General features: G+C 48.1%; 1 long non-coding RNA gene across 1 annotated transcript in view; it reads right to left on the bottom strand.

Annotated features, from left to right (window-relative positions):
• Window positions 1-1,148: 1,148 nt before the first annotated feature.
• The window catches only part of LOC148222882 (uncharacterized), a 45,590-nt gene continuing 19,817 nt past the window's right edge, over window positions 1,149-26,921 (bottom strand). Inside the window, exons 2-4 of the long non-coding RNA XR_015805553.1 lie at window positions 5,802-7,225; window positions 5,040-5,206; window positions 1,149-1,728 (exon numbers count right to left, since the gene is read on the bottom strand). This is a non-coding gene — a long non-coding RNA (uncharacterized LOC148222882). The remainder of the gene's footprint in view (window positions 1,729-5,039; window positions 5,207-5,801; window positions 7,226-26,921) is intronic.

Raw genomic sequence — 26,921 nt, 5'->3', positions numbered from 1 at the left:
AGTGAGCCATAAGGAAAACCTGGAAAATATCACACTCCAGCCAAGCCTACCTTCACCCTCCTGGAATTGGGCCAAATTACCTGAGCTAGACCCTCCTATGTGGCCCAGGGCTGGACCATCACCTTTTTGCTTCCCTCTAGTGGGTTCCAGGTTGACTATTGTTCCTATTGGGGCAATACATAACTTCATCTGACAGGTACTGCAGCCTAGAGATTTCCCCTTTAAGGTCCTACCCAGCTATAAATATCCTTTTCTTCTTCAGGGAAAGAGCATCTGACCCAAAGTGTATGAAGCTTCCTGACAGGCTGGGAAAAGAGAAGAGGTTTAAATGTCAGCTAAAACAATCTTCATTTTCTTTTCTAAATTTGCAAAGCTCCCCAAGTCACTGGAGTGAGGAATTTGCCTGTTTGAAGTTCAGCCTGAAAATCCTTTTGCAAAATATTTGCTGAAACACAATAATGTTGGAATTGGAGGGGATTAAAACAGCTTCAGTCCTTGCCCCATCCCCCTGAAGCCCCTCTTTAAGAGGGTTTCTGCAAAAGCAGGCTTAGGTCCCCATGTCTTGAAGGCACAATACAAAGGAGAGAGGGAAGGAAATAAAAACGTAAAGCTCCTAACATCACTATTATTGAAATGCCTCATTTGACATTTTGACTGTTTCAATTAGCTAACAAGGAACGCTCCACTTAATCCACCCTCAGATACTGAAAGAAACCAAGTCTTTCCCTTCCCCCATCCCAGATCCAGCCAGGCAGCTACTTCCCAGCTCTGGAGAAATCCCAGCCTGGGTGATGGCTCCTGCCCTGGGGCAGCCAGCAAGGCAGAGTATACCCAGCCCAGTGCTGGCCAACATTAGGGAGCAACCTGCCCTCAAACCCAAGGCACAGCATCAGAAAGTCCAAGGAGGAAGGAAAAGGGCATTCAAGAAAACGCACTGCCAGTGCCTTTCCTTGCCACTTTGGGGAACACAAGAGCAATGTGGTACTGTCAGACCAACAGAGTGGTCTCTCTTCCTCATTAGGATTAACCAACAAGGAGCCCTGGCTGGTTTGAACTGCACTGAGCTGAAAAATTACCCTCAATGATTCAGTACCCGCAAGAGAGGATGAAACACTGTGAAAACATTTCCCACCTCCTGCACACAGTTCTGGGTTAATTCGATTGGGTTAGTTTTATTTCTCCAGGATTTATCCGCCACTGTGATTTTACGCCAAGGAAACCGAAGTGCCGGGAGCTCTCCTGTCAGCACGTCTAATGGCCAAAGCCTTCCTCCACAGAGCATTTTATGACCTTTAAACACACACACACACACACACACACTCCCCATCCCACAGGTGAGCTCCTGCCTGGGAGGGGACTCACGGCATTACAGGGGAGGTGCTCCACACTCCATAAAGTCAGGGCAGTCACCTTTGGCTGGGGGAGCTCTTTTGAAGATTGATTATCCCACCAGGAGCATTTTCTTTGCTTTGGGCAGATAAACAATTCACCAGCTCTTCCATAGCTAGATTTTCACAGACAACTCTGCAGGCACCACCAAGAGGATTTCCTCCCACATTTGGAGGTGAAGGAGTGGGCAAGGAATGAGGCACACAAAACCACAGATGTCTGATGTCTACAGGACACCACTTCATCCAAAATGCGGGAGAGTCCTGGAGGCTGTAGACCCTCACAGGCAATGCTGTCCACGTTTCTTCATATTTGAAGGGATCAAGAGATTGAAAAAAGCTGCAAAATAAATTAAATAAATAAAGAGTTAATTATTGGCCTTGATGATCTTGGAAATCTTTTCTGGCCTTAATTAAGTGGATTTAGGTGTGGAGAGCTATCTGTGACACCACCTGGTCTAACTACAAGGACTTTCAGGTCCAAACTGGAACACCTGGAATCTGGCAGAGAGGAGTAGAAGCTGCATGGCAGACTACGGAGCAAGGTAGAGGCTATGCATCAAAAGCCAGCAAAGACCTTTTTTTTTTTTTTTTTTGTAAGACCTTGGTTCTTCTGTTGCTTCCCATAAGGAAAGTCTGGCACAAGTGATGGGACAAATCATGCCCATTTTATGCCAACCATCACCTCAACCTGTTTGTTGTGTCCCAACTAAGGGCAGTATTCTCCATGGGAGAAGAGCAAAACCAGGGCATATTTGAAACAGCCTGCCCCACTGCTACTTTAGTAACTCCCACATCTGTGGCAAGCTTGTGTTACTAAAACATGCAATTTCCTCTACCCACGAAAATAAACATCAAAACAATACAAGTGTTTTCAGGACTACCCCAGTGGAACCTGTCTTCCTTTTTCATGGAAACTAGCTGGCTTTGAGAGTTGTGTCAGATGCCACCAGCTCAACACCAAGTTACCTTCCATCATGGGGCTCTCCTCAGCAGTTCAGGAAAACATACGTGTCAGGCAGCACCTAACTGAGTGTGAGACTGTGTGCCAGGGGAACAAAGAGCTTAGCCAGGTGCACAAAGGCTTTGAGGGAAACTGACCCTAATTCTCTCTGGAAATACCTTGGCTATCTTTGAGCTCCTAGTCCCAACAAAAGGCACATTCACCATCATAAGAATTGTAAGAAACCCCACATCCCTACATACAGCCTCTCAGCAGTGCTGGAGTTATGTCAAATAATCACTCCTGCTCAGCTTCACTTTAAACCAGTCCCAGTGCTTTCGTGCTCCATGACTGCTGGAAGGGTTCATTGTCTTTCTGCTTGTTGCCAATCTCCTGAGCTCATGGACAGCCCATAACTAGCTTGTGCCAATATCTGCTTACTATAAACAGTTCTTCTCCCAGAGTGCATCACCTCTTAGCCTGGATTGTGTGATGCCAAACACAGGGTGTGATGGGACTTGTGTGAGTCTGAATTTCTCTGCAGGCTCTTTTCTACCTGCTCCCATTTGACCTCACTGGTCTTCAGAAAGACTGGCCACAGTATCCTCATTATTTCTGATGTAGTCTCACCGGTCTAGCCGACAGCAGGGCCTAACATTTCCCCCAGCAGCATCTCACTAGGGCTTCCAACAATCTGTTACTCCAGCCTTGGCCGTGTCTTTTTATTCTAGTGAATCATAGAATATTCTGAGTTAGAAGGGACCCACAAGGATCATCAAGTTGAACTTCTGCTCCTGCATAGGACATCCCCAACAATGCCACCATGGCTGCCAGACTTCAGGGAGCGTTTACAAATCCTCTTTGAATTCTGGCAGCCATAGGTCTGTGACCACTTCCCTGGGAAGCCTGTTCCAGTGCCCAACTACCCTCTGGGTGAGGAACATCTTCCTAATATCCAGCCTAAACCTCTCCTGACACAGATTCATGCTATTCCCTCAGGTCCTGTCACTGTGTCAGATCTGATCACTAACTCACCCAAGCTTTGGTCCTCTGCTTTCCCACCACAGAGAGCTGGAAAGGTCCTTAATTCCTGGGAAAGGCAGCTGAAGTCTCACCCACTCAGCCCAGTGCCCAGGAGCTCCCCTACCCATGAACAGAGCCATACCTTCATGGAAAGAAAGCATCACTGGGCGAGGAGAAGGGACCTGACAACAACTTCTCCATCCCAATCTCCCAGACAACCCATAGGGCACCAAATAGCTGCAGCATCTCAAGCAGAGGTGCCTCCATTAATCACAGCCCTCTGCAGTTAAAGTTATTTAATTCAGAGGTGAGAGAAGCTGCTCAGTTGTTTATGTCCAAGGGTTAAACTTGCCCCAGCCGCACACTAAACACATTTTTTACAATCTGGCAGTGATCCTTGCCTATTAAGCATCTCTGGCTTCAGAGAAGACGTATTGATTTATTTCACTTTTATGGCTGGAGGTATTTATTCCTATTTGCTTTCTCGCTTCTTCACTCCAGCTGGGATGGGGGAACAAGGAGGAGAAAAAAAAGCATTACAAAGCTGGCGGAGCCAAGAGGTGATGACACACAGTTTTCGAGGGCACGAAGGCTGGGACAAGGGAGGTGGGGACCAGCTTTGGGGCTATGCCAGGCTTTGTCACAGCTTTTATTTTTGTAATGAAAAGAGGAAAATGTGTGGCTGGAAGAAAAGGAAATCACATCAAACTTCAGAGGGAAGGCTCCTATCGAAGTTGTGTCCCCATAGAGTGCTTTGTGAGTTAGAGCTTGATTGATTTGTACCAGCTAAGGACCTCAGCAAATCTCTCCTGTGGGAAGAATCTCCACACTTTCCCGTATCTTAAAGCCAATCTAGAAAGATAAAACCATACAGCTGCAAGAGAGAGCATGGACTAAGATCCCTCATTTTAGCCCATTCCCCATACTGCCAGAGACAACCATTTCCCGGGCAGGGCCCCCACTCCAGTGTCTAACACTGTGTTTCCATCTCTTCCTGGCTTTGTTACAGAGGGCCAGTACACAGATTGGCATTTGCACCCTTCCAGATGTTTCTTTGCATGAAAAGAGGTGCCATGAGATGCCTGGAGATGTGATGAAAGCAACAGGACAATTCAGACCCTCCAATTCAGCAGATGCTCTGGCTCATGGCACAACTCCCATCTCACATGCCCAGTTTGTTCTGCCTCCTAGTTGGGAGTTTGCTTCTCAGAAATGCCAAAAAGTAACTCACAATGAAAAAACCAATCACATCCCTTTTCAGCAGCATCCAATGTCAATGTATGAGCTTTAAGGTCTGCCACAGAACCTTTTCACAGCACAGGACCAGACATAAAGCACCCTGCTCTCCTGTGGCTGTCTGGACTATTTTGGGAATATGGCTTAGAGGTGAACACAGCAGTGCTGGGTTAACAGTCAGACTCAGTGATCTTAGGGGTCTTTTTCAGTCTTAACAATACAATGATTTTGGTTGCAGGCATGTTTGAGGAGATGATACTTTTCACTCCCACATGCAGGTAATGCAGATTTAACACAAGTCCATGGGTGTAGGCACCATCTTCGGATTTCTGGAAGCACAGCTCACGTCTCTGTTTCAGAAAGTGAGCAAAGGCCTGACTAAAACAGGGAAAACTGGGGGAAGAAGGGGAGGTAGGAGCCAGGGGCAGTGGGGAAGAGGGTAGGAATACCTGGACAGGAGAGATGGAGCAGGTCCTGCTGCAGCAGGGAGAGCTGAAAGGCTTTTGAGGGAGGTGGAAGGTGCTCTTTGGAATTTCTGGAGTAAGAAGGGCTGGGGGTTTAGAACTCCATACAGAGAAGCATCAGTCCTGGAACACAGAGCACTCCAAGTCAGGGCCTGAAAAAAAAAAAAAAAAGGACAAAAAACTACAGCAAAAGATTTCTGGGCATAGTATACAGACACTGAAAGTCCCTTCTCTGCACCTCACTGAACCTGCAAAACCCAGGCTGTCCCATCAATCCCAAGGCTGTAAATCTTTCCTAGAAGCTTTGTGTATCCTCTGTTAATTTAGCCTAGCCCTAAGAAAGCAGAATTTGAGCTCCCATCCTATCTGTTTGTCATGCCTCCTGCTTCAAAAATAAACCCACGTTTCCATTTGTCAAACACAACATGGAGACAGACAAGGAATGAAGGGAAGAGGTGGGCTGGTAGCAGAGAGCCGCCCCTGAGCCACTGAGCGCAGCCGGTTCACGCTTCATTAGCATCCTCTCTCAGCAAGCTGTGAGCACAGCCTTGCAGTCTGGCTACACACAGACAGGCAGGAAAGGAGCACATTTTCCATTTGGAGCCCATTTCCCCCCTTCCCAAGCCCAGCTAACCCCCGTGGAGGCTTCCTTGGGCTCAAAGGTGCACACTTCTGCTCCAGTGTCTCCCGCACTAGTTAAATATACCTTCAGGCAAACGTCAGGAACGAGCCCAGTTTGAAACTTACTGTGTTGTCAAGATGACAAGTGCTCCGCCAGGCTGTTAGTCTCTGCTGCCCTTCCCGTGTCTGTTCTCGCCCCCCTTCTCCTCATTAGAAGTTCCCTTGATAAACCAAGGCTGGGTATTTTTTTTTTAAATCATTTAAATGTTTTCTTAACTTCAAAACATCAGCAGCTGCAGGACTGAAAGAAGAAGACCGATGTTTTTACAGCAATAAAGACAGAGATTCAGCCTGCTACAATACGGCAGGATGGGTTCATCGACGGGGAAGAGCCCCAGTGTATTGTACTCATGTGGCCACAAGCAGGAGCCCAGCCTGGAAGTCTCAGTTCTCCATAGGCTGCTGCTGGCTCACCCCAGCCTGGAATCCTGATAAGGGAGTTGGGAGCAAGTCAGCACATCCTGCTGCCTCAGTTACCTCAGCTTTCTCCAGTCTCACGTCCAGTGTGATCTTCAAAGCCCTCAGTTTCTGCCCTCCACACAACAGGCTTCAGAACATCAAGGATGGACTCAGGGTGTGGATGACACTCAGAAGCATAACAGCACAAAGCAAAAAGTCCCGAGGAAGGAGGCCACAAACCAAGCAGGAGCACAGACTGAAAGACAGACATCTGGAAGTGCAAGACAGGCTACAGACAGAGCTCAGCAGCCCACAGCTCAGCGATGCCAGCAGGGGACTGCAGTAGCCCACGGGACAATCTGTCTCATTGTGCTCAATGCCTTTGCCTTCAGTAAATTCTGCCCCTCCCCACGTGGCAACCTCAGGGAAAGGAGGGCTAGACCCTTAGCCCCTTCCTCCAGCACAGGGTCGCCCTCACAGGGAGAGGCACTGAGGGTTGACTGTTCTTGGTTCTCTGCAGGACAGGCAGCAGGGGAGGATCATTAGTCTGGCTTTTTCCCTCCTGGCCAACTTCTCAGTCTCTGTGCCTCCATGTCCTTGGACTTCTGCTCTTAATTACTGGATCTTTCAATCCTATTGGTTAAGTGTTTGAGAAGCACAAACCAAGCTCCCCTTGAAAACAAGGTGAAACACTGAAGCTTCCTACAGACCTTTCCTATTATATCCAACTGCCCAGGTTCCTCACAGCAATAAAATAACTAATTTTCCCTGTCAGGTGTGCTGGAAAGCATCTTCATTAACAGCCCAACTCCTGGAAGAGCTTGCTTTAAGTTTTGGCCATTGAATCAAAGCAACTTGAGAGGGAAGATGAATTACGCATTCTCCTCTTGCCTTCTTTGACTCCAGTGGCTCTCACAGCATCTCCAAGCAGCAGCAAGTCCTGCAGCTAGGGCTAAATGGTCCCAGGAGTCTCCCTGCCTCACCTGGGCTCTTCCTGCATGTTCTCCAAGGCTGGCTCCCACTCCTTCCACAAGCACACGCAGCATCTGGCACTGGGTCTCTAGCCTGAGCAGGGGCTTTTCTTGGTACCACTGAAAAATAAATAATCACGATTAGCTCCTCTAAATGAGCATTCCCATCCTCTAATAAACATCGTAAAAAAAAAAAGGAGAAATTAGCCTTAATTCACTTTTATTGTCACAACTGACATGTTGCAAGATCTTAATTGGACTGAAAAGAGTTTTCAGTAAGGAGATGCTGTTTAACTAACTCATTAGCAGCAGCCCAACAGAGAAGGATGCTCCAGTTTTAGGAAGGGGAAGAGAAAAAACAGATCCCACTAATTCCCCACCTGCCCATGCCCCAGACAGCCTCAGGAAGGAACACAGTAAACAGTCTCTTCTTTAGCTCAGGCACACAGCAGTGTGCAGCACACAACCATTCAAACATCTGCCCTGTGTTCTCTTCCACCAATTAAAAATGACCCCAAAAAGGGCCCTGTGGGCAGCTACACTCCAATTGAAAATATTTGAGTCCTTCACAGTTCCCATCTCTATGCACTACCTACAGGACATTCAAAAGTTCCTCACCAACAAGGGCTTCACCTCTTCTCCAGCACTGTCTTCCACCCTCGGGTTCTCACAAGGTCTTGGGAAGCAAGGTAAGGAGTGTAGTTCCTCATCTGTCTCCCAACAAGCAGAGGGACTGCTTTGCCTCATCTATAGAAGAAATATATTAACCCACCTCAACAAGGCTAACTTTCCAGCAAAGTCTGAACCCCAGGGACAGGAGTGCATGCTGTGCAGGTGTCACAGTCAGCCCAGCATCAGCTGCACCTCAGCACCTCTGACTTGGAAAGACAGACAGCTCTGTGCCAGTTGTTCCACCCAGCAGATCCGGAGCAGTGCCTGACTGCTTTACTCCAGCTCTCTCTGTCCCAATGCAGATAAATTTAGTTTTCTGCTCTCGCTGCCTGGGGAAGAGAAGGGAGGGGGAGCTGACATCTTTCAAATGAGACCTTAAAAATAAGCTGTCTGCATGTCTGGACGTTGAAGAATCCCAGGCAAAGCTTTGTCTGGATAAAAGAGTTCATTCCAGCACCGTAACCAGGCTGTACCCTAACCAGACTGCTACCCAGCCAGAAACAGCTGTAAGCACAACTGGCATTTCCTGCTGCACCCAGGGTGCTCTGGGGGTGCCACCACGCTGTGTGCCACATACACATGCAGTGACAGCCCCTGTGCTTCATTTCTTCAGCTTTTCACAGAGATCTAGAGGACAGGACCGACAGCAGAATCAGGAATTAAAGTCCAGACTGCCCATTTTCCATAACTGTCACCCACTCCAGTCACTAGCCCAGCTTCCCTCCCAGAGACACTTTCTTTCCCTGGGGCTGACAGCTGCTCTGTAAAGGCAAGTAAGCATTTGATAAAGAAACTAACAGGATGAATAAAACCGTGTGTTTGTACAAGAAAGCTTTTGCTCTGATCTTTAGTGCTGCAGTATGTTTTGACCTACTATTGCAAGACCCAGCTACATCTTCCCTCATTCCATATGTGACAGAAGGCAAAAAGGAAGCTGCAGCTGATGCTGCAGAGCCGTGTGCTGGGATTCCAGCTGACAAACAGCCTCGGCAGAGCTGCCCACACAGACACACGGATTAAACCTCACACCCTCTGCTCTCCTGTCACCTGAAGGAGGAAGTGCACAGGGACATACACATATACACACATACAGGACTGATTCTCCACTCAGACACTCAGTGAAACACCAGTAGCCTCCAATACAAGGAGAAACACACCTCCAAGATTATATACTTCCTAATGAGGGCTGACATTTACCAGCTACCACAAAAATTCTGTATTACCCAGAATAAGACTTAGACACAACCACCTCGGCTTGGACAGGGCCAGTAGCAACAGACCTCAAACCCAACCAACAGAAGCTGAGGTTGGCAAGTGGCATCGGCTCTTGTGTGGCATTCAAGGGGAGGATTGATGACTCCAAGTAGCCTTTGCTGTACAGCCTCTCTAGGCTGTCTGGCTACCATACAACCCTGTTGGCTTGTCAGTTCTGTGTTGACACAGAGGAAAAGGGGGCTCTAAGCACCAATATCATAGGCTTGCAGACTGATGAAGACTCCAAAAAGCACTGAGATCTCACCTGGGATGTCACCCAGGACAGGATTAAACTTCCGAGCTGCTAAAATTCTCTGGAAAAAAACAAGTCCTCTTCAGCATAGGCAATCTATGAACCACACACAAACCCAGTGCATTTTTGCAGTGGACTCCAAACCCTCACTGGACACGTCTCATCTGATTTACTATTGCTGCATGGAAGGTGGATTTATTCTCAAATTTAGCAGCTGCCAAATCAATGTTTGAGAGTTCACATGGGGATTTGCCACAAGCTTTTGCTAAGCCAAGGCAGGACTTGCACGCTGAACAACCCTTCCCTCGAGAGGAAGCAGTGGCCTCGCTCCATCACAGTGTGGGTTGCTCATTAGGTACCTCACTCTTGCCTAAATCCAGTGGTGATCCTCTTTGAAGCTGCTCCCTCACTTTTCAAAGATGACATAGTGACAGAAGACAAGGAGCTGACAAAGAAAAGAGGCCTTCTAAACTTCAACCCCAGCTTGGCATGCAGGGCACATGGTAACAGGTTTATTTTTTCAGCAAGCAAGTTTCCTTTCTTCCAATCAACTCTGAGGCAATAAGAAGAGGGTTTCAACATGGCATAAATCTGCCAGCAGAGTATCAAGGCTTCAGAATAGCAAGGGCACAGACAATTGTCCAGTGGAAAAGAAAAAAAAATGGTCAGAGCAGTAACTCTTGCAGTATTTGTTCCACAAACAGAGAAGGTTTACACAGATTTTCTGGGCAATTATAGGGCAGGAAATAAATTTCAACAGAAACTCATCTTCTCCCTCTTTTTGCAGTCGAATCTCTTTGCCTCCCGCCCCTTGCAATGTCCCCAAAATGCTTTGCAACAAGATGTCAGTTACACAACCCAAGGCTGAGCCCCAAGAGCCAGTGAAAAAGTGTATTAAATTTAATAGCATTGCTCCAGGTAATCTATGGCCACTTATAATCAATTGTCCATGCCTGCTGCAGCATGACTGGAGCCATTTTCCCAGGCTGCAGGTGTAGGACTGGCAGAAAAAGCTCCTGCATAGGCTGGGAGTGAGCTGTCTCATAGCCTTGAGAGGCTGAGGGACAGCCAGGCAGCTCATCTCTGCTGCCACACTCCTGCAAAGCCAGGGTCCAAGGTCTCCTGGGAGATTGGAAAAGCCAGGCATTACCACGCCAACCCCAAAGAGACTATCATCTGTCCTGGGGAAAAAACAAGGAGCAACCAGTCTCTCTCCTTTGGCATCAACTCAAGGAAGCAAGAAAAGGATCACTGTCTGTTTTATGCAGTGAAAATGATGCACAGGGAGATAGGAATGATTTCTCCTCTGTTGCGGCAGAGCTGGGAAACCATTGGCATCTCCTGCAGCCCCTGAAATCCAGTACTCCTTCCACACTTTGCAGCACCAGCATCATTCCACTGCTCAGGAGCAGCTCCAGGCTCCTCCACAGGGCTGAGGGGGACATGAGCAGCCCTGGGCAAGGGGCCAGGCTGGGAGAGCCACGCCAGGCAGGCAGAGGGGAGGCAGAGAGGAGAGGGAGGGAATGGAATTCAAGAAGAGAGCTTCAGGAGCAAGGCTTGCTCCTCCCATCCTTGCCATACAGGAAGGAAACGCTGTCACACCCATCTCAACACTTCCCTTAGTACATGTGGTAGGACTTAGCTGAAGAGGAGACTGCCTCACATCCCAGGTCAGCTGTTGTCACCACACTAGCCAAGTTCAAGCAAGATCTGGGTCTAGCCTCTATTTCTGGTCCACACAGTAAACCCAATTTTCCCAAGATGAGGGTACACTTAGATTCATAAAACCCCAAGGAGCCACAACGAATACAAATAGCCCAGACCTTTGCTGAATATGGTGCTTGCCTTCCCCCTGCTCAGCTCTCTGGGGACCTTGGCAAGGGGCTGAATTTTGTTGCCAGCTTCCAGGAGGACTATAATAGGGAAGAGTTACAGGGCACCAGTCTACATGTGCTGTATTTCACAGTGCCCAGGGGCAGGAACATATCCCTGGCTTTCTGAGTCTTCTCCTCTTCTTGACCCCAAATGGGTAGAGTCCACGACAAAATGTGGTCAGAAGCCAAGTGAGATCAGCCCCAAGCTTGAAGGAAAGCTATCAAGTGCAGCCAGTAAGAGACTGCAGCCTTTAGGCTCCTTCCATATTTCTCCCTTGACACTTACATGGACAAAGAAAGTACCTGTCACGTTGGCATCCAGGAGAAAAGATAAACACAGGAACAGCCTCTGAGGTGTGGTCTCCATCCAGCACCACAGCGAAAGCCCTAGGAAAGGAGGAGGCTACTGAGCCCAGGATCCCCATCACTCAGACAGTGAGCAGAGCCAGGTGCAGGGAGGAGGTGACAGCAAGTGACAGCTCCAAGTGTTGAGGAGCAATTACAGTCCTCTCCCTAGCAACATTTTCCTTCTCTAAGCCCACAGCTCTCCTCCAGCCAAAGACAAGGCCCTAGTCCTACACAGGCAGCCTCCACACACATTGGGAAGAGCAGACCCCCTGTCTGCATCCTCAAGCACACACAAAAAACTAGCTGAGCTTTGTCACAGCCAAGGACACCCACCACCTCCAAAATCCCTGCTACCTCCCTGACCAACAGGCAATTGTCTGAGCAATCAATCCTGAGCCAATTTCATCACGTGCTGGGGAAGGACAGCCAGAAACTACTGTCCAGCCCGCTAAAACCGCTGGTCCCCTAAGGTCATAAAATTCAAGACACTTTCACTGAGGCAGCGATAAGAGGCAGCGGGGTGCTAAGCTGTCCACTTCAACCCAGCTTTAATCTCGGAGCTTCTCCAAAGCCTGGCAGGAAAGGGATCCATGGAGCTCGCCTGGGAAGCGGCTGCTGGGCTCCTGAACAGAAACATTGCCATCTAGAGGCCCTGCCTGTGAAAGGGGTCGGGAAAACCTGGGAGGAATTTCCATACTCCCCCGGCACCTGTGCGGAAGAGAGCTGTCAGAAGGGACAGGGAACCCGAGGTTTGGGAGCACGCCAGAAGATTTCAGTCATCATTGCTCAGAGAGCTTTAAGGGATGTTACAACACTTAGGTCTTTCTTTTCTTCTTAGGAGAACTTGGCCAGAGCTTGGGTAACAGTTGCTCCTTCTGCTTTGGGGTGTTTGAAAGCTTGTCTTGCCCTTGGCAACCCACTTGGAGAGATGTGAGCTGGGGAAGCTTCTCCACACCCTTGAGCAGATCACCCTGAGGGGACTGAACTGTCCTGTGGGGAGACAGAAATGCAGCATCACTGCAGTGCCTGGGAAATGGAAATAGGTGTGAAAACATCTGGATCAGCAGAGGATCTCAAACTCTTTCTGCACACAAGAAAGTGCCAACCACCCAAAGTCCTCAGTAAAGGCAGGTTCAGATCCCAGTAGACACTACTTCAAATCAGGCCCATACTCCACAGCAGAGATATTCTCCACAATATTTTTGGCCCATGTTGCTCTCCAAGCCACAGCCTCTCACATGCTGCTGCCTCTATCACACAGGACCAGAGGGGCACATCATCAGCATCTCGTAAGCAGAGGGAACATGGTTCAGGCAATGACCACATAGGACACTGGCAGGGTTGCCTGCAGTGCCCTCCCCTGGTGTGTTCAGTGCTGCAGAAACCACACCTACCCCAAAGCACAAGGAAGGGGGAGAGCACGGCAGCCTCTACCTTTTCCAATTATATGTGAACAGCAGGCAAGGCCCAGCATTGCTCCTGTGGCTGACATGGTGGACTCCACACAGGGGCAAGCTGGACAAGAAGCTGGGTAGATGATAAAGGAGAGCATGAGCCAGGGAATTCAGCTGAGGTCAAAGGTAATATCCTCATGTTAGGTAAACTAAGGTTGGCCCATTGCAGTCACTGGTGCAGACTGAATTGTACCAGCGAAGAACAGGAGCTGGAGCACACAGCCTCCAAGCTGAAGAAACCTCTCAGCCCTACAGAGCAGCTTGCAAGCAAGATGCAGATCTCTAGCACTTCACTGGTCTCACCCTCCAAGATCCCCAGCAACAGCACTACACAGTCACTGTCACATACAGAGAGTGGCCTGGACCCTCTAACTCTGCCCCATGGTTAGTGCACACCCTATTGTGATCTGCTGCCAGGGGTGGGACACAGCAGTGCTCCCTCCACCATTGCAAGCTCACCTGGGAGCATCAAGCACATCCTCAAATCCAGACCAGTGCTTAGTCAGAAAGCTTTTGTCAGCAAAGATTAATTTCTCTGGTTTGCAGGTTTCTACCTGAGCTACCTCAGAGCTTGAGCTCTCTGGGGAGGAAAAGAAAAGATAATAAAATCCCCTGAATGTATGATCAGAAAGGAAGCCTGATCGGGTGTCCTGCAGTCCTCTCACGTTTTTAAACTGGTGAATCACTGGAACTACTAAAGAAAAGAAATATCACCTAGCCTGAGCCCTGGAAATCTCATCTGGGAAGGTGAGAAACTAGAAAAAACACACTTGAGCACAGGTTTTGAAATGAAACCACTCTTCAGTCTTAATTAGGGCTTGTCCAGATGAGGCAGCCATTAAGGTGCTTGCACAGGGAGCTGTGGTTAGTGTCCACTAATGGACGAGTAAGAAGACACCCCAGGATTTAAGCTACTGGCGCCTCTGAGGACTGATGGAGGGGAGGCTTCCTGGCAGCTTTCTTCCTCTCCTCCACGGTCAGCAGGCTGGTAATGGATGTCTGAGTCCTAGCCCTCCTCTCCCACAGCGCATCATTTGATTTACCGCAGACGCGGGGCTGGAGGTCCCCGGCAGCACTCTGCATGCCAGGAGAGGTCACCGTCTCTTTGAATAACGTCTTCTTAGAGTGCCAAGAAGTGACATCAAGCTTTGCCCTCTGCCACCCCCCTGGCATCACAGGGATGCTAGTGAGAGGAGGGGTGAGAGGAGGCGCGTTCCCCGCTGTCTCTGCTGCCCATGCATGATTTATACCTGCCGTGTCAGACGGACAGCAATGGCACACGCTGCCTCCCAGCACTGGCGGCACGGCTGGCAGACATGAATGGAGATGCTGCTCTGCTCCATGCCAGCCCAAGGCTTCCTCCATGTCCCCTCCACAGAGGGCTTGCATGCAGGTGTTTGATGGGAGAGCATCTCCTGGGATGTCACTCTGCAAGGAGCCACGTTGGACAAGCCAAAATGCTCAACAGGTTCACCGCTGAGGTCCTGAGACAACATGTGAGCCATCAACATGCTGACACAAGAAACACAGATCACATAAAAGGCACTTGCATTCCTTTATTCCTTTCCCCAAACTTCTCTCTCCACGCCAACATAGGCTTGCAAGACTGCCTTCTGCTCTCTGACCCTGCTTTGACAGGCACAGCTGGTCCACAGACCAGCAGGTCAGACAAACAAGTGATGGCACGTGGCTCTCAGAGCTAGATAGGAACAGCTGACAGATATAAGAGACAGACCCAGCCACACAGGGAGTCAGCACTGTGAGCAAGGACCCCTGACCCAGGTCTTGGTTGGGAAGCTCCCCATCTTCCAGCATTTGCAGTTTCAAGTTGCTAAGTGGCCTTCCTTCAAAACAAACTGAACATCTCACAACAGGATAGAGGCTACAGGTGTGTTTTCTCCTCATTCCCCTCCAAAACCCGCCTTTGCCGCTTCTCAGACGTGAACACACGTGAGCAGCCACCTACAAACATCACAGATCTCTCTAGAGCCATTTGGTATTTATAGTGGCCCCTCCACTGACCTCTCCAACCAGCAAGATGATGCAGGACTTGAGGGCATCACAGCAAAGCTCTCAGCCTGAAATTACAAACATTGTCCCACCACTGGGTCATTCACCACAAGATCTTCCACCACTGCAGCCAGCTGGGACCCTCAGCAATTTTCAGCTGCAAAGTCAGCATTCAGACAGGGCTGCTACTACTCTCCCAGCCATGAGCTGGAGATTTAAAAACCACACTCCAGATAGGGAACTCCAGGGTGGGTGGCAAGGGGGGAAAACATTCATTTGTCCTTGGCAGAACAGCACGGCAGCACCAGCAAACCCTCGGCTTTGAGGGCAGAGGAAAGCACTGGCAGCTACAAATTACTAATCAATGTCGAGTAACAACAACAGCAGCTAATAAGGAAGGGCTGATCAGCTTACTATGGCAGTAATTATTCCTGACACCAGCCCTCAGAAGGAGCATCCAGGCTTAGCACACTGTCTGCCATGATGATAACCCAAGATAACTAGAGAAATTTTGTGCTGGAAAAAAGGAGGGGGAAGAAAAAACCCTTAGCAATTAGCAAGACTCGTGGTGCTAATTACACTGTGAATGGTGTGCAGACTTTGTCAGAGCTCACTTGAGCCTTCTGGGTGATGCCAGGGAGGGATGAAGTGCCAGCACACCTTTTCACATGACAAACAGTTCTGGCACCTGGTTATTTTTGAGAACAACACAACTCTCTGCTGCTAACACTGAACCTGGCACACATCCTTTGCCATCACTGCCTGAGGAAAAGCCTCTCATCTCCATATGTAGTAATGCTACAGTTCAACATCACATCAGTAGGTGGTACTGAGCCCACCTAACCTGGGTACAGGTCCAAGTGAGGGTGAGATATAGCCAGCATAAGAATACGAATCTTAGTTTACCACCATGTCTGAGGTGTGTATGTTCAAAGTAGTAGCTGTAGGTTAGGGATTTAACCCTTTGGAGCAGCAGAAGTAAGACACAGCTACAGGGTCCCTCTCAAGATAGGAAAGAGACAACTTTATTCTAAAACACGTTGCTTAAGCAGAGCCTCTCACAACTCTGGGGACAGAATACAGCCGATTGGTCCAGAGAAAGTGACACCTCTTCACAGGCCTTGTCATGCATGCAGCAGGTGTATTATCTTTGTTATTAATTCTTCTCTTATGTTTACATTAAAGGAAAACAGCTAGCTTTGGGAAAGAACCCTGGCTAAGTCTGAGAAAACTGGACTGACAAACTCTCACAAGAGGTTTTTCTGGGCCTGAACAGCCACACAAAGTGTACTGCATTCACCCACAGCTGCTCAGGATCCTGCAATGATGATGCTCTGCAGTGCTGCAGCAGCCCAGGCACAAAAGTTCCCATCACTTCCAGCACAGCCACTGGTCCTCCCACTGAAGAGAAGTTTCCACCAGCATCCCTTCACCAGCACAGAGTTACTGCACGCAGCAGGGGTAGCAGAGTGAATGTGTGAACACACGTGTGCTTCCCCCATGCGCTTCTTACTGACAGAACAGGTGAGAAGAAAATCTAACAGCGCCCAAGGCTCGAGATCGCACATACTCCTCACTCACCTCTCTCCCAAGCAGGCATAATTAAAGGCATCGTTTTCTTGCACCCTTCATTCGAGGGGGCTGACAAATTGCTCTCTCAGCAATGGTGTGTGTTTTAGAGACATGACTTCTCAGAAAGGATGTGGGTCACTGCAGTCACCAGCTCACAGAATCGCGAGTTCTGCAGGTGCAGAGACGAATGAAGAGGTCGCAGCTTTCCTCCACACAGATCAATGCAGTCACAGCAGCAACAAGAGCTGCTGGAGCCTGTTCAGACCTTGTCCTCTCCAGCTCTTTCTTCTCCTCCAAGACCCACAGGCTTTGGCACCTTACACAGGACAGGGACTTTACCTTGGCCATGGGGTCTTTGCAGAAAGCCAGCCCCCTGTCAGGAATACAAACCAGTCTGGCAAGATCCAGGAATTCAAGAGACAGTGGAGGTGCCCATCAGCACTGTTTCTGGCCTACAAACTTCCCAACACTTCCCACAGGTGAGTCCTACTCCTCCCCTCCCTTCAAGGGTGTTCTGGTGCTCTGTACCAGCCCACCTTTCCCATTCCACAGACAAAGCTGTCATAAAGTCTACAATCCTAATACAGGGCAGCATCAAGGGGACATGGCTACCAGCCCTTGCACAAACAAAATCCTATTACAACAGAGATTCTGATTCCAGCCTTTATTTACAGAAATTATTATTACAAAGGACCCTGAGGGAAATCACAGTTCTATGCTGCACACACTGAATTCATCATTGCTAGGTAAGAAGCTTCATAGTGTTTTGAGACACACTGAGATGCAAATAACATCTGCGTTGTATGTCATGGAGTGAGAGACAAAGGAGGAAAAAAACAACCACAGCCTAAGCTGGCGCAGGAAGAGAGAAAGGGAATGGTATGTGTGCTTCTTTTGTCCAGCCCAAGGCAATTTTTATCTGCAAGGTGCACTAAATCCTTTGTGCCGCTCGATTAAATTTACAGCTGACCTAAGCACAGATTGTTGTTCTACCAAAAAAGAGCAGTCCAGACTCAGAGCTGTCCACAGGGTCAATGCCATGGCCCTGTGCAGACATGTAGGCAGCCCAAGGAAGGGAAAGAGGAGAGAAATGCTGTAGGGCTGGAACAGTTTGGAATTGCTACCATGTGCAGTATCATGAGCTGTGCCAGCACTGACACTAAATCCTGTGCTGGAGCATCTACTTTCAGGTGAGGGAATACAGATGAGGAAGGGGAGCAAACTCCCATTGCATCCTCCTGAGATGCCACATTTGGACAAGCAGGGAAAATGAAGGCATCAAGCACCTGGGGCACCCTCCCACCTGCAATTCATGCATAGCCCCGTGATGCTCAAACGGCAACATGATCCAGCAGTCAGAGTGCTGCCCTATCATAAACCTTGACTGGCTGATCGAAGCAAAGAGGGAAAAGGATCGTGATGTCCAACAGGGAACAGACAGATCTTCCTGGGGCACATCAACCTGTCAGATGCACACAGTTCAGGCATACTGGAAAGAAGGAAGAAGAGAAAGAAAAGAAGGCATCTGACCTTACACAAATCTACAGGAGCTGCTCCTAAAATTTACCAATGCAATGCAAGCAAGGCATTGGAGAAGGGAGGTGAGGTCTCTGACACTGCAGTGTAGGTGCCATAGCACTGTAAGGGTCATAAATCAGACACCATCAGAATCACACGCACCTTCTCCACCAGAAGGGTCTCCCTTGCACTGCAGATACTTGCAATAACAACCCATCATCGCTTTGCTGTAGACAGGCAAAAATGTTGACTTTAATGCCAGGCTAAGGATGCCTGACCTGCACACATTTCCAAGTGGTTTTTCTTCAGCTATTCCCATCCACCTAGAAATTATTAATCCCATCTACTTGAAAGTATCTCCGCAAGGTGAAGCTCCCATGTCTCAACATTATCAGAGGAAAGCAAATCCTGACAACAAGAGGAAGGTCCCATCAGTTGACACCAATGGGTGAATGTGACAGTTCTCCAGGAGGGAGAACTCAGGGACAGCCCAGGTAGGACTGGCACATCACAGAGGGGACATCAGAACAGGGTGCAAGCTCAAAGGCTAAACCAGATTTCCAGAAATGGAGGCTAAAACCAAACCATTCCTTCTTTGTGTCCTCAATCAACACATCTCTCCTGCTGCTGTCTCCACCAGAAAGTCACATCTATGGAACACAACCAAGGCAGCAGCCTGGACAAGGCAGGGTAACACAAGGGGTGGCCCCTGCAAAGCTGTTTATCAGTATTTCAAGGTGAATCTGACAACACAGCTGGTTTCCTAAGTGTTAAGAACATGCTTCGCTCTAGCCTTTCATCTCAAGCAACATGCAGCTCAAAGGGCAGCTTGCCAAAAGCAAAAATCACATACAGGACGAAAAGCATCACCCCTGGGAAATTTGCTTCCAAGGCTGGAAACCTCTCCCCCAAATCTGACAGAATTCAAATCCCTTCCCTGCTGAGACAGTCTCTTTCAATTTCTTCAGTGGATGTATTTCACGCCTCACCTGCAGAGCTACTGTTTCCTGGAGAAGGAGGAACCATGGAGAAGTTTGAGCACAGCACAAAGACAAACCTGGATTGTGTCCACCCCCTTTTTTTTTTTTTTTTACCATTTCACCCACTACTGAAGCATGTTAGGAGTGAGATTTCAGAGAGCCCAGCATTACTGTCCGTACCTGAACCCCTTGCCAGCAGCCCTGAGCTGGCAGGAACAATACAGCCTCTTCGGGAACCCTTCCTGCTTGTTCTCTCCCCACAGCACAATCGGAGGCTAAACTCACACTCCAACAACAGTGCTGTGGATGAGTCATACTCGCTGCTGTCAGCTGGAATGATTAAGGATGAAATGGCATCACTTATCAGCAATGAGGTGGCTGCAGGACCACTGAGACAGTCACAAATTGGGACTAGGAAACAGAGCCCAAAGCAGGCACCTTCTCAAAAGACCCAATCTTTTGTCCAACTCTTACACAAAGCTCAGCATTGCTTCAAAGCCTAAACCAACTTAAAGCTATCTGCTTGCAGAGACAGCAACTGGCTCTTGCACATGCCTATGGAAGATAAAACTTTGAGGGGCTCAGTGATAATTTTAGGACCAAATTGTGTCAAGTTTTTAATGTTTCCAAGTTGAGAGTCCTGCAGGGTCAACAGAAGTGGGCTCACAGATCATAATGGCTCTGACTAATCACAGCCAACTCTTGGCTGGCTGCCTAGTTAAAACTTGGATTACTCCAATGGGAAGCTGACCCTGATTTAAACTCAAGCCCACATTTTACAGCTTCACGTTTCAGTTGCCAGGCTCTCCTTGACATACCTTCTTTATGACATCGCTGTTTCCTCTCACACTTCTGGTGAGCCACCAAGAATCAGGGCCATTAGCAAGGTCTGGTAGTCCACAGGTCTAAGACAGCAACCTCCAGCCAGGAAACCAGTGTGATACATTAAACAGCTGAGCAACTAAACCCACTGGATAAAATTACTTGCAGCAGAACATCAGTTCTGTGGGGAGGTCTCCCTAAGCTGGCCCACATTAGTATTTATTAATAATTATACCAATATCTTTCCATTCACACACTTTTCCCTCAAGATGCAAGAACAGGATACCCATTGCAAGAAAGAGCCACACGAAGTATTAGATAAGACATTTCAAGGGCACCTCCCCAGCTCCAAATCATCCCCTGAAGTAGCCCTTGGCCAGCAAGACAGGTGCCTGTGTTCCTATGGCATGTGGAACCCTAAAAAGTCATGACTCACCAGCATTTCCACCCTTGGAATTTGAAATGTAACAAACTAGATGATCTTTAAGGTCCCTTGAAACACAAACCATTCTATGATTCACAATAGAGTGGGTATACAAGAGATCACCTCTTGCCCAAATATATATAAATTTAGTTGACAGCTGTAATGGGCATCAGAGCCTTGCTCTCCAGGGGAGATTCAGCTGAAGATCACCTGCAGATCAGATGTCTGACTGGAATATAAAGGCAGGCATTGGCACTGAGAATGGTGCTTCAGGGATTGAGAGCTGATGCTTTTCCAAATGGCCAAGTAAAGCAGATAAAGGAGCTGTAGATTGATTTGATGATTTAATCAATAAGATAATTATATTAATTCAATAGTTTGATACAAAGCCACTTCCTTTCTGTTTGATTTAACTGCATTTCAGAATTTTCATTGCTTAGTTGACCAAATACATAAAATAGCAAATTTGTGCTAATTAATTAATATTAGATGTATTTTCCTTAACCATGAATTGCAGAGGCCCAGAGGCTGAGAGCATTATCACCCAGCAACCACATCATGACATCCCATAGATTTGTATCTACAGTCACCACACAGCCAACTACGTGTGCTAGAATTCATCCAAAATGCAGGACAACTGTACCATGAAGGGACGTGGCAGAAAACAAAGATGCAGGTGCATCCACATCCTTGAAGTGTGGGCATCTACACTTCATAGAAATTACCACTTCTGGTAATGGAGTAAAGAAGGATCAGTATCAGGTATATAGTGGTTTTCCATTTACAGGAAAGAGGAGTAAAGTGTCATCCCTCAGGACAGAAGACTTTAGGGGTTCACTTTCAGCCTTGTACCCTAAAGGAACACCAACTAGAGAAGCCAGTCAGCAACATCACCACCACCCTTGCCCAAAGCTACAGTTACATGGTGAGCCCAATGCCTACTATTATTGCCCCAGAGAACCACTGTAAGAGGGCAAATAAACCCCACTACTATTAATGCCCCAGAGAATCACCATAAGAGGGAAAAACTGTGATGGCAACCTCTACCTTGTTAGACTGCAGGGCATTCCTCCCCAAGGTGGGGAGCAAGTATTCTTCACTCTCCTACCTACAAAGGTGCTCCACTGCTCCGGTTGCTGGGCAGCAACATTTGAGAAAGCAGACTGAAGATGCTGGGGAGACTGGAGGTGTCTGCAATGACCTTTGGTTTTTCTGCTTTTCCTAGGAAGGAGAAAAAACACACTCCCACACTCCTGCCTGCAACTGTATCTCTACAGTAATTCCCGGTGCTACCACAACCTGCTTTCAGACTTAGTTCTTTTTCCTCCTTCTTTCTCCACTTGAAAATTCGCTAACCCCTGACACTGCAAGGAGAGATGCCGTGAAGGCGATCATAGGTCAGCCTTCTTCAAACAATTGCAGGCCTTCTTGCCAGGTTCCTCTCTGGGTAATACCACTCCTCCAGCAAGGAAGAAAAGTCTCTAATTAAAAAGACCTGGACAGCAACCCACCAGCTCCCACTTCTGCCCTGATCAATGAAGCTTGCTAATTAAAAGCAGTTGACCTGAGCAAAGAATGGCTTGGAGGAGATTAGCCCAAGGGAGACAAGATTTAAGAATTAAATTACTTGAATGGTCTGTTTCATTTTATTTTACAATCCCCGTTCTTCCTCCTTGCCCACGCAGGTAAATGGTTACTTTGAGGACTCAGTCCAAATTTGTAAGAGCAAAGGAGCAGAAAGTATGGTCCTGCTGTTTAATTCACTCTCAAACACTAGAGGGTGAGTGCTTGGGGCTGTCGGAGCAGCTGCTCTGTCTGATCACTGGGTGACAACTGAAAAATGGCTGGGTGGCACCTAATTTCTACAGTTTGATTAACTAGTCCTTTGCACCCTGCCACATCAACAGGACTGGGGACAAACACACAAGCAGTACCTCAGACACTCACCCTGACTCCACAGCCAGGGTCTCACTGACATTTATCTCTGCCTGAAACCCTCAGGAGATTTATGCTCAGCAATCAAAGGGAGACAACCACCACCCAAAACTAATAGTGCTCAGATCAGGCCCCCATCATCTGGCCTGACCAGTGACTCACTGGTTTCAGTATCTCACCACACAGGGCTATAAAGCAGGTGAGAATCCTAAGGCAAACTGACATGCAGCAACACACCATGTCCCACATCTGGGATCTTGCAGGATGCACTGGGATTGCAAGGAAAGTTCTCTCTGGAGAGCTCTCACATCTAGTCTCCAAGGTTACTTTGCTCTGCTCACATCAGTGAGAACTGCAGGAGCTCAGCACCTCTAGAAACTCTGTTAGTAAGAGGCAATGCAGAAGAATGTAATGCTTCCTTGCTTCAGGAGAATTGGCTGGAAACATGAGGGTTTTTTCCCTCACTTACAATTAGAAATTCCCGTGCAAAAGTGAAGAATGTTCTCTTCCAACCACCAGTATTTGAGGGCCTTCACCACAGAATAAGGGGATTTGCCCAGAGCATAGACATTTGCACAGAGAGAAAAAAATATTCTTGAGAGAAACAAGAAGCTTCCTAATCAAACGCTTGGGATTTTATGTCTGTTCCACACACAATCTCGGCATTCATTTTCTTTTTTAAATCACTGTCTTGGAGCCGAGAGGAATAAAACCAAGAGCAGGAGTGATGGCAATCCTATCTGTGTAACTTATTAATTCACTGCCCTTTTTCCTCTGGCATGCCATTTGTTTCCTCTTCGCCTCTGATGTGTCTGCAGAGCCCCAAGTGTCCCCCGATACTCCTGTTGATACCAGATTTTCAGAGCATTTCGGATTTCACTCCCCCATGATTATTCTCGCTCCTTTTCTCCTTCATGTAGCCTGCAGCAACTTGCTTACCATTTTCCAACCAGCACAGCTGGACATATCTGACATTGAACTGACCACCAGAGCAAGGCACTTTCTATTTCAGCTACAATTCCCAAATGAAAATAGTATTCTGTGGCTTCTTCCAGTTCCCTTAAAAAAGCATCCTGGTTACAGGGTGAGAAAGAAGTGATTGCACAGCATCCAGAAAAAACAGCTGGTCAAGAACTAGGGCACTAACACTAGGAAAAAACCCCACAATACCTCCTTAGGAATGCCAGCCAAAGGAAAAATAATTTGTCACCAGAAATCTAAACATAGCCAAGCCATTCCAGAGAGGCAGTTAATTCATATTCCTCCTCACCAAGGGAAGTAGTGCAGCATGTGGCAACGGACACAGAGTTAAACCCAAACCTCTGCTAAACCAGAGATCTGCCTCGAAAGTGCCCTAGGTGCCCATAGACCTGATGGGGCTCACCAAGCCCACAGGGATGTCGTGGCTCAGGCATTGTTTAAACTGAACAAAGAATGTCTGAGATGTTATAATATGCTGTTACTTAGGCCTAATTCCCTAGCTGCTGTCCCTGAAGTAATCCCATCATTTTTATTACCAGGAGGGAGTCTATTGCAAACCCAGCCACTTTTCCTTCCAAAGGGGAAAAGATTCAGAGATGCAGCAAAACATCCTCATCTGACTTGTGAAGCAAGAGATTTCTTTAAAGAAGGTCAGTCTCTCCAGCAACACCTCCCTCGTGCCCTACGGAAGAGAAGTACAGGGAAGCATGACGAGAAGCAAAGCTGGATAGTCCATCAGAGGAAGGTGCCAGTGAGATGGAGTCCTTTCCAGCTACCTGGCTGAAATTCAAATGCTAGATTAGCGTCTCTGGCACACTTCTAACAGGAGGCAAAGGAGAGAAATGTAGTGCTTCCTTCCAGCCTTTTGGATCTACAAACCTCTCCCAGGCAGCAGATATTCCAGTCCACCTAAAGGAGGCTAGAATTAAAAATTAGACAATTTGTCATATAAAATTTCCAGGAAGGAGCTGAAGGAACAGAGCTGAATTTCTATCAGGCAGAGATGCTGTAATAACACTGCAGCAGCTGGGAACTCCAGTCAGGCTAAGGTCAGGGCTGCTCAGCATCCATTGCAGCCACAAGCCTCTCAGAAAACCAAAAAAAGCAAAGGATAAACAGTTCCCCTTGGCAAGCTCGCTCCTGTCCGGCTGGATACAATGGGCTTTGAAGGTTGGAAACTCAGCGGGGCTGGCTGCAGCGAAACAGGGAGGAAAAGGGAGATATAGAAGAAGAAAAAAGTTAATCTTCAAAAACAAAGTGGTTTTGTTCATCTTCTCTTTGGTCACCAAGTTAGCTCCAGCTGTGACTTGGGTCTGGGACTGAAAAGAGAACTCTAGCTGGAACCCTAGGGAATTGGAGTCACTTATGTGTCTTCTTTGTACTGAGTTATAGCTCACATAAAAATTAAGGTGGCAAGCCCTGAAGGTGCCCTTTAGCCACATAAAGGGAAAAGTGCTGCAAAAGACAGACCTTGATAAAACAGATCCAAATGAGGACACATTCGGCATCCCTCGGGGTACATGATGGCTGCACAGGCAATCATCCTGACAGAGCTGGGCAGGGCTGCGGCTCTTCCTTTGGCCCGCACCCATTCTGGGGAGGGGAACACAGGAAAGTGCAGGGATGCTCACTCAGATTTGGCTGTGTCCTATTTCTCCTATCAAATCGCTACAAAAGCGGCATTCTTCCACCTCTCCCCTCGGACACCTAACAAGGATCAGCAGCTGGAAGCCCCTTACCACTGCCAAGCCCAGCACCCAAGGACCTTCCATCTGTGTTCTAGCCTGCCTTTTGTACTGATTTGTTACATTTTCATCCTGATTGCACGCCTCGGGCAGGCAACAGTTGCTCTGTGCAGTACTTGGAGGAGGGGAGTTTTACAGCTTGGCTGCTGCCAATGCACAGATGTTACAGATGCTGGGTCACGGCAAGGTGCTAAAGGCCTTCAGAAATGTTGCAAAGCATTAATTACATTCCTGCAGCTGTTCTTTAACTCTCATCCATGTCTCCCTTCTCCCAGGGGCTGCCAGAAAGACAACTGTGAATGGGAAATCAAAGCAGGAGGCTTTGAAAAGAAGTAAGGCAGAGTCTTTAAAGGTTAAAATAAACAGCACTCTGCAAAGACAGAGCTTTTTTAAATCTGTCTGTCCCTGCCACTTGATTAGATATCTCCTATTTTGGTACAGTGCTGAACTCCAACAGCATCCAAGGCGAAATGGAAGAGGTCACCCAAATCCTGACATTCCACAGAGCATGTCTCAGCTTGAAGGTTGATCCATGAGCTTGGGAATGCTTTGTCTCACAAGACTGGAGCAAGGAATGATTAGTGGCATGCATTTAACCAACCCTCCCATCCATGTAGATTTAGAGACAAGGGGTTTCCCTGGTTTTCTACAGGTTTCTGTGAACCTCTTGAAGAGAGTCCAGAGGAAGACCACAAAGATGTTCAGAGGGATGGAACACCTCTCCACTGAAGATAGGCAGGGAGAGTTGGAGCTGTCTAGACTGAAGAAAAGGCCTCAGGGAGATCTTGGAGCTCCTTCCCGTGCTGCTATAAGAGAGGCTGCAAGAGAGCTGGAAAAGGTCTTTGGACAAGGTTCTGGTGCAACAGGAAGAGGAGGAGTGGCTCTAAACTGAAAGAGAGGAGGTTAGATTAGATATTTGTAAAATCTTCTTCCCTGTGAGGGTGGCGAGTCCCTGGCACAGGTTGTCCAGAAAAGCTGTGGCTGCCCCATCCCTGGAAGTGCTCCAGGGCAGGATGGACAGGAGTCACAGCAACTTGGTCTAGTGGGAGGTGTCCTTGCCCATGGCAAAGGGAGTTGGAATGGGAAGATCTGTAAGGCCCCTTCCAATCCCAACCAGTCTGTTATTCTGCAGTCAGAAAAAACCCATTTTGCCCCAGCTGGACCAGAGCTGTACTCAAACAGACCAGTGACTAAACTGACCTGCAGAACCCAAGCTTAGAGCTTCTTCCATCCCTGCTATGGAAGCTAGAGTTATGCTAAGAGTCAAGACAGCATTCAAGCAGGCTTACTTGGAACAGCTCTGGGAGATATAGGGACCCAGATTTCCTGAACTTGGCTCTTATGCTTCAGTTCCTTGACAGCCACCATGTGCCAGGGCTGGCAACACACAGGCACTTCTCTGGGCAATGGAAAACCTAGAAAACATAAAGCTACTGCTGAAGAAGTAGATCCATGTCTACAGCACAGTGCCATTCAGAGCTGCCACTGCAGGAAAGCAGTTAAGGAGGTCTGCACCCAGATTTGAACCCTACTAAACATCAGGAATTAATGAATATCCACACACCACCAAGGAAGCCATTCTGGTGCTAAAATTGCAGCCTGCCTGGGGTGGCATCTCCATACCCCACAAACCAGAGGTTCTCAAGGGGAGAGTTTGTCCACTGCTTATCCTCAGACCAGCTGCAAAGTAAAGCTCCAACTCAAACATGGGCATTCACTAACATCTGCATGGGCTGGGCTGCAGCTGTGCCACAGAACCATGAGTGGGCTGATAAAACCCACCAGGCTTCTAAAAGGCCTCTCCCTCCCCTATTCCCCATGCTTTAAGCTGCAGTCAAACAGAGCATAACCCCTTTTAAGACTTGCAGATGTGTTTCTGAATCTGGTTGGGCAGCTTGTGCTGGTGAGAGGGAACAAGATTGTCTCTGGAATCCTTTGTGCTGCAGCTCTGTGCACAATAGGCTCCTGCACACT

Source organism: Sturnus vulgaris, chromosome 9 (genome assembly GCF_052056855.1).
Source record: "Sturnus vulgaris isolate bStuVul1 chromosome 9, bStuVul1.hap1, whole genome shotgun sequence".
Classification (NCBI taxonomy): domain Eukaryota; kingdom Metazoa; phylum Chordata; class Aves; order Passeriformes; family Sturnidae; genus Sturnus; species Sturnus vulgaris.
The sequence above is the reverse complement of the archived record's forward strand: the minus strand, read 5'-3'. Positions and strand labels throughout refer to the sequence as shown.